Source organism: Primulina eburnea, chromosome 9, assembly GCF_022965805.1.
Source record: "Primulina eburnea isolate SZY01 chromosome 9, ASM2296580v1, whole genome shotgun sequence".
NCBI lineage: Eukaryota > Viridiplantae > Streptophyta > Magnoliopsida > Lamiales > Gesneriaceae > Primulina > Primulina eburnea.
Genome location: NC_133109.1, coordinates 175767 through 188501, shown reverse-complemented (window position 1 = coordinate 188501; position 12735 = coordinate 175767).

Genomic DNA, 12735 nt, shown 5'->3' with positions numbered 1-12735 from the left:
ATCTTCTCTCAACCAAACTCTTTTCACACTCATTTTTTGTGATTCCTTCCACAAATTTACTACTCCCAACCAAAATATCTTAACCCATTCCATCAAATATCAATTCCCTTCAAGAAAATTTCAAATTCAAGCCTAGGGTTTGAAAAAGGGGGTTCAAAATTTCTTCAAGATTTGAGTGGAAATTTGTTTTTGTTCTTCAAGAAAGAATTCAACACAACCAAGGTGAGCATATTCATCTCATATTTGTTGAAAAATTTGAAATTTGTTGCCTTGGAAGGAAATTTCATTTGGTAAATCATATTGTTGATTTTGGGAATATTGTTGGTTGATATTTGATACATTGTTGTGTTGTGTATATTGTGAGTTGAGAAGTAGTTTGGGGAAGTGAAAGAAGTTATTATTTTGAGAAGAGGGTTGATTTGAAGTTGTGTAAACAAGGTGTTTGACAAAATGCCACTGAAAAGAAAGTCATCCAAGGGAGCTTCTTCATCAACAGCAGTGAACTATGATGCGAGTAGATTTTATAATGAAAAAGCGGAGGAACAATACGGGAAAATTCTGAATAGAAGCATCGTTAAGGAGAGGGGATTTGATCTAAGTGCCCCTAATACACAAATTGAACAAATGCTTGGTGAACGACAGTGGGAGGAGTTTGGAAGACAGCCACAGGATGTTGTCATATCATTGGTGAGAGAGTTCTATGCAAACTTGAAGGTGAGACATGATCGGTTGGTGGTGTTTGTGAGAGGTAAAGAGGTCGCTTTTGATGCACGGACAATCAACACTATATATGGTTTTCCTGAAATCATGCACGATGAGTACGAAGAATACAAAAATGGGCATGTTGATTATGACAATATTCTTCATACTATTTGTACACAGGGAGCCGAATGGCGGATGCGAGACAATGTGCACTTAAGCCTTGCAAAGTCTGACCTCAGGGAAATGGCAAAATATTGGTATTCATTCATTGCTGCCAGAATAAAGCCTACAGAACACACCACTACTGTGATTAAGGAGAGAGCCATACTCATATTCTGCATTATGACAGGGAAGACAATCAATCTAGGTCGATTGCTTAAAAATTCAATTTACGATTATGCATGTGGCAACTCTCCGAGTGGACTTCTCCACCCCTCTCTCATCACTGTTTTATGCCAACATGTGGGGGTTACTTGGGCACCAAATGAAGAAGTTCTGAAGCCTAAAAATCCTATTGTGATAGCTCAGGCATTTATGGGATTCAGAAATGAGAATGCTGCAGTACGAAGAGCTGAAAGGGAATTTAATCGGAGAGCTGCAGAGAGGCGTGACCAAGCCCAAGCTCAAGAGCCACAGCCACAGCAAAGGCATAGGAGAAATAGGCTGAATCAGTTGGAGGAGGATATGAGGGTATCACGCCAAGAGATGGATGCTTTTCGGTATCGGACCGATACATTCATGGATTACATGATGGATTTCACATCAGCCTTGGCTCATCAATTTCCCTATGCTGCCACTTCGGGACATCCATTTCCACCACCTCCACAGTGGCCACCTGTCTACCACCCGCCAGAGTTCCAACAACAACCCAACCCTGATGACGATGAAGAGGATGATGGCAATGACCACTGACGGTCGTTGCCCAGTGTATGTGCATTTTCCTATTTTTCATGCCTATTTACATCGAGGACGATGCACATGATTAAGTTTGGGGGAGAGTTATTTTATTTTATTTTCTTTGTGTGTTTTGTTTTAATTTATTTAGAGTGTTTATTTGTTTATTTGCTTTTGTTTATTTATTTACTTATTGTATTTTTGTGTGTTTAATTTTTTTTTTGGTTTATTTTGTGTGTTTGTAGTATTTTAGTCATGAAATGTTTAATGAATTGGCCAATGATAAAAATATTTTTGGAAAAGCAATGTCATGCATCAAATTCATGTTAATTGACCACTTTGAAAATTTAGAGAATAATCATGAGATTTGGTGAATTTGAGACTTAAAATTTCTATAAAACTTTGTGATTTTTATTTGACATTGAAATAAAATTTTTGCAAACATATAAATGATTTAGGCTATCTTTGAATTTATTTGGGCCATGTATATTATTCATAAACATTCATTTGAAGCCCTTTTGAGCCTATATGAGAAAAGAGTTGTGTTTTTAAATTCCTTGGAAGCCAAGCACATTTATTTTTGAATATATATGTATTTGGTTGATGCATAGAGACATCATTTTCACGATGATTAGAATTCTACTCTTTGATGGTGAATTGAGATTTTGTCTAGAACTATCCAAACATCACTCGAGGCGAAATACGGACAAATTATGATTTAGGAATGATTTAGGTGATTTTTGGATCGATTGAGCCTTTCAAGCTACCAAATAAATTAATTTATCATTTGTCACCTCTTTGAGCTTATATGAATTTGAATGGCACACATAAATATGTGTAAAAGACCCCCATTCAAATAATTTTTCAAGTATCCCACAATTACCAACCTTTTAAATATCTTATACAATTAATTCCTACCTTCTCAAGGGAGTAAGAATTTGAAAGAAATTGATTTTCTCCTACAAAAGAAAAATGAATAATGATACATTGTTGAAGATTGGAGAAAAAGGGAAGAAAAAGAGATGAGATAAATAAAGAAAAGAAAAAAATTGGAGATTGAAAGAAATAGTGGAGTGAGTAAAAGAGAAGAAATTCAATTTACTCCCTTATTTGAACTCCTAGACTTTATTTGTAGCCATGAACCGAGGCCTAACATTATAACCATTGAAAATCCTATTAACCTAGTCATAGTTGTCCAATATACTAGTGGAGAGTGATTGGGAGGATCTAGCCTATGGACAATCGATAAACACTGTCATTGAATAAGAATTTTGATCAATTTTTCACACACCTCATTGCATCAAATATTTATTGGGTATCCATTTCTTGAATGAATATTGCTTTGAACCCAATTTATACCGAAAAAGACCTTATGATATGTGTTTGTAAAAATTTGAAATCAATTGAGAATGATTTGAACATGATTGAAGAGATTTGAAGTTAGAAAACGAACCAATCATATGATTTTATCTGGATGAACAAGTGGTTGAATTGTTTTGAATTGTAAATGCATGGTGGATTTTGAATTTATATTGAGGCCAAGTTCTTTAAAATATTTCATGACTTGTTTGTTTGTTTGTTTGTTTTTGATTGTTTTATTTTGCTCGGGACTAGCAAAATCTTAAGTTTGGGGGAGTTTGATAAGTGCAATTTATTGTACTTTTATTACTTGTTTTTAACTTGGAATTTTGTGATTTTTGAGCAGGTTTTATTTGATATGTTGTTGTTTTTGTTATTGTAGTTTGGAAGCTTAGAAATGAGAGTTTGGAGTGATAGTGATGAATTAGAAGGTACAAAGGACAAAGCTTGACGAAGCAGACCAGCGCACCCGCGCTGCATACACTGCCGCACCCGCGCTGTTCACCGAGGCATGACCGCACCCGCGGTCATGCAAGCGCCGCACCCGCGGTATCACTAGTGCACAGGAGAATTTCTGCCGAAGTGACACCGCACCCGCGCTCCTTAGATTACCGCACCCGCGGTCATGCACAGACAACTTCCGGAAATTGTGAAACTATGGTGTGCTGCGCATGGGACTTGAAGACTTTGGTGTTTTGCGTGCAAGACTTGTTGAGGACTATAAAAAGCCTCCATTATTCATCATCTAGGGCATCTTGGAGCAAAAGGAAAAGCTTGGAGGCTACAACAAAGGGATTGAAGATCAAGTGCATCCTTGGGAAAGTTCTTGCACATATTTGGATAAAAGCTTCATTTGAACTCCAAAACTCTTGTTCTAAGTTCTTCTTTCTTTACTTTCATTTTTATTTAATATGTTTTGTTTAAGATTTGTGTGTTGTTGTTTTATTTTCATTATTATGAACTAAATCTTAATTCTAGAGGAATGATGGAACAAAACTAGAAACCATGTGTTGAGATTCATGATTTATGCTATATAAGTTGTTTTATTGTTCATTTGTATGTTTCCAATTTTAATGCTTTCAAGTTATTGGCCATATCTTGAATGATGATTATGTTTATAAATTATCACTTGGAAAAGGGAATTTATAAACAAGAAAGGGAAAAATACATCGATAGTATTTATGTAGTTCGGGAGGACATATAGTGCTATTGAAGCCATTAAAAGACTTGAGTGCTTATTGTGTTATTTAATTATAGATTGTTGATGGGGACGTTACAATCTTTTGTTAGATAATTAGTATCTACTTAACACTCGGAAGAGGGAGTAGATGATTTTAGAATTCTTGGCTAATGAATAAGAAAGACAAATATAATATAGCTACACAAAAATACACATGGTGGATAGTTGCGTGAAATCGGACCTCTAGATCTTTTATTCTATTGTTGTTCACTATTATTTTGTACGATAATTCAAATTTAGTTTTAAATCTAGTTATTGGTATAAACAACTTCATCAATTGATTTTTCTAAATAAAATCAAGACTATTTTAATTACAAGCATTAATATAAATTTAGAAATACATTCCTCGTGGGATCGACACTTGTACTCAAAATTACATTTTACTATAACTTGACATTGTGCACTTGCAAGCAATTAAGAAAACACGCAACACATGCGCCGCTTCTGGCGCGGCCGCGCGAGCAGCTCTGCTGGTTTGCGCTGCTTCTGGTGCGGGTGCGTGCGCAGTTCTGCTCCTCTGCGCTAGCGCATGCTGCTGCTTCTGCACATCTGCGCTAGCGCGTGCTGCTACACTGCTTCTCTCGGGCCATTTTTCACTCATATGCTTGATTGTTCGGTATTCCTTCATTATATTCTTTGTTGAACTCCACCACTTGCTTGGATATGCTTGACTCATCATTATTGAGCTTGAAGGTCCGAAACAACGATGCTCTCTAAATCTCCTTCCAATCATTTGCACGCCATGCTCGGTCAGATTCGTATCAAGACATCTTCACAAAACCACTACCCGAGACTAAATTTTCTTATTTCCGAAATGTTCTTTAATTAATTGATTTATCTTAATCTTCTTAACATTGTTATATGTTGATTCATTTCCAGGATTAAGTGCAGAAAATAATAAAGCATAAAAGGAAACCAGAATTAAACATAATACAATTTTATTGATAAATTTGAGCTTTTACAATGGAGATTTCTCTATCTACTGCCTCCCTCTAGCAGGACAGCCAGGCGATTAAACCGTCGGTGGAGGTCTTCAGGAAGTCTTCTGAGAAGACAATCCTTCTCAGAACCTTCTGCTCCTTGAGAAGCATCAGAAGATAAACACCTTCATTCTTGAAGATGTCAGCATCATGGGCGACGCAGAGATGCCGCTATGGACTACCGGAATTCTTCTGCCATATCCGATTGACTTGAACTGCCTGCCTTATCCATTTTCTAATGCTTCGATTTTGTGTTAACCGCTTAAAATTTTCAATTGATTTTGTGACTAACTAGTTTGTTCTTATTTATAGATAGACTCAAACCATACGAAGAGTCGTAATCATTATTACTGACAGGAGGATACGAATAGATCTCTGCTCACCAAGGACAGTTCATTCTCCGAGGATGAGATCACTTAACCATAGTTAATGCATATATTTAGGGGGAACTATAAATTATGGTTGGTTAACTGATAAGACAATTATGATTTCGTCTTGAACTGAACCGATTTCATTTCCAACTGATTGTTCAGTTCTTGACATAACTGATCTTATCATATATGTTAACTGATTATCGATTCAGTTAAGATTCCACAATAAGATTTATGACTTTCAAAATTACTTCATTAACTTTGTTATTCATTGAATTTTATAGAAACTTCGGTCCCAAGTAGTTCAATCGACTCATTTTCTATATTTACATTTACATATGATGTAAAAGCGTTTTATTTAAATTTATTCCGGACTGCCACGTGTCCAAATTTGAACAGTCACAAACATATATATTCGTGCTGCCTACATTCGGTTCACTGCACTATATTCTAAAACTCTTTGCTAATGGCAAGCCAAACCCCAGCCTTCATCATCAACGCAATGGTCATCAACTTCGACTCTGTTCTATCTGTCTCGGATGAAGTGTTAGAAGAGTATTTCTGAAAATCGAAGCTGTTGGTCTGAAGAAATTTTTGGGAATGGCGACACAAGTCATTTACCCTAAAGAGATTCAGGAAGTGTATGCCAACAGCAAGGTTTCTGATGATGGCAATATCATCATGACCGTCAACAATCAAATACTGACTGTGGACGAAGAATCCTTCAGCACCTTCTTCCAACTTCCAACTGAAGGCCTATCTCATTTCTCTGAGGTCTCAATCGTTGATATTGAAGAGATGCAGATTCTGCTATCTGCTGACGGGAAGAAAATTAAGGTGTCTGACCCCAAGAAGGAACTGAAGCCAGAGATCCAGCTGCTGGCTGATATCGTTGCAAAGAGAATTCTTGTAAAAGTTGGTTCCTTCGTCGATCTTACTCTAGAAAAGTTTCAGATCATGACTGCGATCATGTAGGGCACAAGCTTAAAGCGGTCAAACATTTTGTTCAACATCCTGAAGAACATGGTTCAATCAGCCAAATAGTCGAATGGTTTCGCTCTGCAGCTCAGCTATTTGCTGAAAATTTCTAGTTTAATCGGTGATTCAGCTGAAAAATCAACCAAGTTCAAGGTGTTCAACGACAAAAATGTTCAGCCACCGAGAACCAAGCTGGAATCTCCCCAGCGAAATTGATAAAGATCAAACAAGAGATTGGGATGATGGCCGCTCCCAAATCTGTGAAGGAAGCTAGAGCCAAAGAGGTGGTTAAGAAACTTACAATCAAGAGGAAACTGATTGTCAGTGACAGTGATTTGGAGAAGACACCATCTCCGAAGATTTTGAAGAAGCCACGAACTCAGAAGACCAAGCCAACTGTTTTTTAAGTCATTCCAGCTGACAAACCACTGACGATTTTCACCGCATCTGGTGAAAAATTGAAGCTTGTTGGTCTGCGTGCCTAGCCAGTCACAGTGATCCATCCAACTTTTCTACCGATTGCACGACCAAAAGGTGTGGTGATTCGAAAAACAGTAGATAAAACTACCACAAGGCTGAGTATCTCTCAAGCCCTTACTGACCCAAAAGGCAAGGGCAAGATAATTGAAGAGCCCAGGCCAACGAACTCTGTCCAGACTCACATACATCTTCTCTGAACTAACATCAATGAATTTGCTGAAGCAGAATTGGCAAACTTTGATGAATGGTTCAAATTCAGAACTGTAGTATTTGCCAGACGACTGCGGAAGTTTTAAAGGAATATATTGCTCTGGAGAATACAGTGCTGAAGACAGTCAAGGCTATAAACATCGCACAAGCCTTGGAAAGAAGAGTGTACTTCTTTGATTTGATGGGGATGAAGAGACTAAATGAAGTGACAGCAGAACTGAAGAAGAACTACAACCCAACTGGTCCAACTTCTTATGCTGACAGGGCTGTTTTTCAACAACTGGAAACATATCTTTTTTCCTTCCAAATGAAGATCAAATAATGGGATATGGATTAGCACTTGTACATACCAGTTGACTCTCAAAGTCCAACATCAGCAGAGCAGGCTCAACCAATTGAAGCAGTCAAGGAGCCAGTTGCTAAACAAGTTTCTGAGCAAGCAACTTAATTTGTTCCTGAGATGATTCAGCCATCCATTTCTTCTGCACCTTCACCATCTCCACCAGTTGGACAAGCTCTATACACGGATGCTAAGTTGTCATTGGCCAACGTTGACGAAGTAATCCAATCAGTTGCCACTGATATCCAGCTGAACTTCGAACCAGTTAAGAAAGATGTACGCCAAAGCTCATCAGAACAAATAGCCTTGGAGGCTATGTTAAAAGAAATCAAAGAAGAGGTTCAGTCAGTTGTTATGACTAAACAACAACAATCTGATGTGGCCCTGCTGCACTCTGAACAAATAGCTGATTTGCAAGTGCCAACTAATGTACCATCCAGTTCAACTGCTGCTCAGCCTACTACTTCTGTTCCAGACGCTCAGCAGGAAGCAGTTGAAGAATTTATTAAAGAATTGGAAAAAAAAACTGGGACTGAATCCCAACATCTAGCCATGGTGATTTTCAGTGAAAAGGACAAGGCAAAGCACCTGCCACTTCTGAAATCTTGTCTCCTGAAGTACCCATAGCTACTGATATCATGATTGAAAAAATTCAGTCCAGTTTGAACAACTTTTTTGGAATCAAAATTTCAGAATTTGACAAATTGAGCGTTTTGAAGATTACAGAACTGATCGACTTAACTGAATGTAACTGAACTGAAATCACATAACTGAAGTTGTCCGACCTGATAATTAATGCGTTAAACATTCGAAGGCTGAACTGATCAAAGCTAACTGAAACAGTGTAGCTAACTGAACGATCAACTAAGACTGATCAGTTACACAATCAGTCCATCTAATCAGCTATAAAGTCAGCTGATAAATCATCTTGATAAGTTATCAGTTAAAGAGCGTAGCCAACAACCGACAATTTTTACAAAAGCAGTATGCAACTTGTAGTGGGAGCACCGCATATCAGAATGCCACAGTGTACGACTGTTAGAATAATTATGATGTGTCTACACAGGACAAATCAACAGATATATACATTTAAATGCATTCATTATTACCGTTGGTAGCAAAGCCTATAATAGCCGAGAAGTTCAGCTGAGAAGAAGTTACCAAGACACAACGAAGTTATCAAGTTAGAAAAGCTTTGAACAAGCAAGCAAATCATTCTCAGTGAATCAGTTACGAAAAGCTCACTCTCAATCAGATATATTCAAAGCTTTCAGGCTATATTTTGAGCACTAGCACAATCACTTATCATCATTATATTCGATCTTTTTAGATCAGTTGTGCTTAGAAAAATATATCAGTTGCGTACTGATAAAAGTGTAAAGATACTAAGAGTTTCAGTTTGATAGTGTTTAAGGCCAAACTGAAGTGGATTATTACAGTTTCTATAATTAATCAAATTTTTTTTAGTGAATTCCTATCCTTGTGATAGAAAGGGTGACGTATGAGCATTTTAAGCCTCCAAACATCCATAAATCTTTGTGTTATTTATTATTCAAGTATTCAATCTGTCATTCAGTTTATTTCTGTACTTTATTAAGTTAACTGATTGACATTGACAACGAGATTACATAATTCAATTTATCACTAAACTAATTCGACCTTTCAAAAAGATTTGAAAATCTTCAAGTGTTTATTCAACCCCCCTATCTAAACACTTTCATTCATCCAATCGATCCTAACAAGTGGTATTAGAGCCCTCTCAATCTTGTTTCTGAATACTTTCCATCTATACATCTGATTACCATGTCTTCTTTCAATAAGATCCCTATGTTTTCCAGAGAAGAATTCGATACCTCGAAGATCAGAATGCAAGATCATTTATGTAAGGTTCAAAATTAAGACGACGTAATCCAACTGCATGCAAATCTAGGAATTTTGAAAAATGGCTAATTAATTGATTTTAATTGCTTAATTGATTATGTGACTTGCATGATTATATGTTAAATAGGATTTTATTGTCATTATGCATAAAATTATATTTTTAAGGATTATTCGAGTTGCGATCGATGAACGGAGACCGAGGGCTGAAAAATAATAAAATGTTGTATTAAATAATTGTTTTAATTATTTAAAATAATGTTTATGCTTTTTCATAATTTTGAAAATAAGGATTTGAGGTGATTTTAGACGTCAAGACGTAAATTTTATCGGTGTTGGTTTTTCAACAAAAATACGAACTTTTTGGCAACCCGACTATTAAATTCACAAACTTATTTAAACAAAATAATTTTTATGATTTCAATAAAGACTAATGGGCCTAATTAAACCCCTTAATAGGCCTAATCCTTGTTAGTTGATATTTTTATGTATTTAAAGTGTTAAACCCTACCCTAAACCATCATAATTCACGGCACACATACTCACAAATTCCTCCACAAGATACACGACACACACCACCAAAGTTTGAGAGGAAAATCGAAAGCTTCAAAGGTTTGTCAAAACCTAGACCCTCCTCGTCATCGTTCTTCGTCGTCAACGGATAATCGTGCATTTAAAACCCAAAGGCACATCATACATCTTATTTTCTCGTTTATCACATTGTATTATCATTTTGAACACGTTTGTATGAAAAGCATAAAGATCTTGTGATTATTTTCGCAATATTGCATGTGCATATGGTAAACTTATGAATTTTGATCCAAAATCATGTCTTATACGTGTTAAGGGGATGCCATGATGTTAGGTTATGATCAAGTAAGGTTTATACATGATTTAGAGTCCTAGACACACACCCTAAACACTACATAATAGAAGGAAACAAGTTGGAAACCAGTAAACTGTAGTGGGTTGTCAAGGGCTCGGGTTTGTTGATCGTGAGGCATGGCTTGTTACGGTTGGACCAGGGTTGGGTTAGGGACTCGTGAGGGGTCAAAGAATGGTCCCTAACCACGTTAGGGCTCGAGTCAAGAGGGCTGGGAGGAGTCCTAATCAACTAGGACTCCTACCCGAGAGCCCAAGTGCATCACACAGGTTTACGCGGCTTGTGCAGGGAGGTGGGCTCAATTTGTGGTTCAGGGGTTGGGCTAGGGTGACTCCTTGGGGTCCTAGGTAGGTGCACTAGAGGTTGGTCTAGGGGCTGGGACGTCGGATAGGTCCTAGGCGTGTCAAGCAAGAGTCCTAGGTCACTAGGGAGTCTCGGCCGAGAGAGTTGAGGGCTGCATGGCTTCAGCGTCGAGCCAGGGGCTGGTTCATGGAGTCATGTCAGTTCAGTAGGTTCCTTAGAAGGGTTAGGAAGGGGTTGGCTCATGGTGGCTCGAGCTTGGCTCGATGGAATATCAAGGTGGCTCAAGGGTGATCAAGCTTGGTCGAATTAGGTTTTTAGAGTGAAAAATAAATGAAACATGGCTCACGGGGGTCGATTCATGGTTCACGAGGGCCACATAATTATTAAAAGTCTAAGTTTTAAATTTAGGAATTTTATGTTAAAGTGTGGGATTTTTCGGGATTAAAACGCCGTCAAAATGAACAAATAAAGATAAATTAAAAAGCCTAATATTTAAGCTAAATTAAATAATGGGAAAATTAATTTAATCTTAAATAAGTATTTGGGACATGTTAGAGCCAATAAAATCAAGAAAAAGTTAAAATCGAGAAATTTTATGTATATGGATAAAACTGTCATTTTACACCTAAAAATTATAAACGTCATGGTAGTGCTCTGAATGCTGTTTATATGCTAATATGAATATTTCAAATGTTTATGTATTTTTACATGTTAAATTATGATTTTTAAATGTCTATGGATTTTTATGATTTAATGTTGACATTTAAAAGTTATGTTGCATGCTTGGTTTCAAAAACAAAAATGACTTAAGTTATGCATGATTTTTATAAAGTGATGAAAATGTAAAACGTTGAAGGAAGTGAAGTAATTGTAACTATTGAGGATATGAGGATATAAGGACAAGAATGGAGTTATCGTGAGGGAAAAAGCCCAGAGGGAGCCCATTTATGGGAGAAGAACCCAGAGAGAGCCTGACGATCGTATTTCCATTCGATGAGGATAGGGCAAGGCCCAGTTGACCGGTGAAAGTGTTGTTGGTGTCCCCGCCGCCCAGTACTGTGGTTACATGTAGATGGATCCATCGACTTTTTGAAGATGAGGAAAGTCACAATTAACGATCTGAATTTAATAAAAATGAAAAATGTTTATGTTCATGAGAAAAGGATGTATGTTATGAAATGAGGAAAAGTAAAATGTGAGGTTTATGAAAGGATCGGTTAGACGGATGAAAAGTGTTTAGAAGGGGGGGTTGAATAAACACTTCACGAATTTTATATTCTCTTCAAAGATTTGGATTCATTTCTGTTACAAACTGACTCTAGATATCACGTCAGTCAATGACAATCAGTTAAACTGAAGAAAACATTTGCGGAATATGAACTGACTGAAAGATAGGATATCTAACTAAAATATAATAACTGAAGTAAAAAGAACACAATTGTTTCTGGATGTTCGGAGACTTAAATAACTCCTACGTCACCCCTTCTATCACGAAGATAGGATATCCACTAAAAAACTTTGATCAAATACAAGACTTGTACTGACCCACTCCAGTTTGGACTTAACACTGCCAAAACTGAAACTCTTAACGCTTTTATAGTCCTTGAGTGATCTTAGCACGACTTAAAGAATGTAGCAGATATTACAAAGTGCTAGTAAGCTCAAATATGTAGCCTGAATGCTACTGATAGAACAAGTAAGCGTGAGCTTTCGATATTTGAATGCAAGTAAAGAATTTTGCAGCGTAACAACAAGCTTAATGAGATTCTTATTTTTTGTTCGTTGTTATTTTTATCAGCTGCTCTCTTCAACTATTTATAAGCTTCCATTTCAACGGTAACATTAACTGATGTTTGAATATTATATCCGTTGATATGCCACGTCATTATTCTTTTGACAGCCGTACTCTGTGACCTCTGAAATGCGGCGTTCCACTAATAGTTGCAGACTGTGGTACTATCTGTCGATTGTTAATGACGTGTATCAGCTGAATGATCTGTAAGTTCACAGCAGAATAAATCAGCTGATCAGTTCCCAACTGATCAGTTAGTTCTCTTCTAAAGTTAGCTGGATTCAGTCGCGTAGTTCGGTTATTTTCATAATTAGTTGGTTCGCAA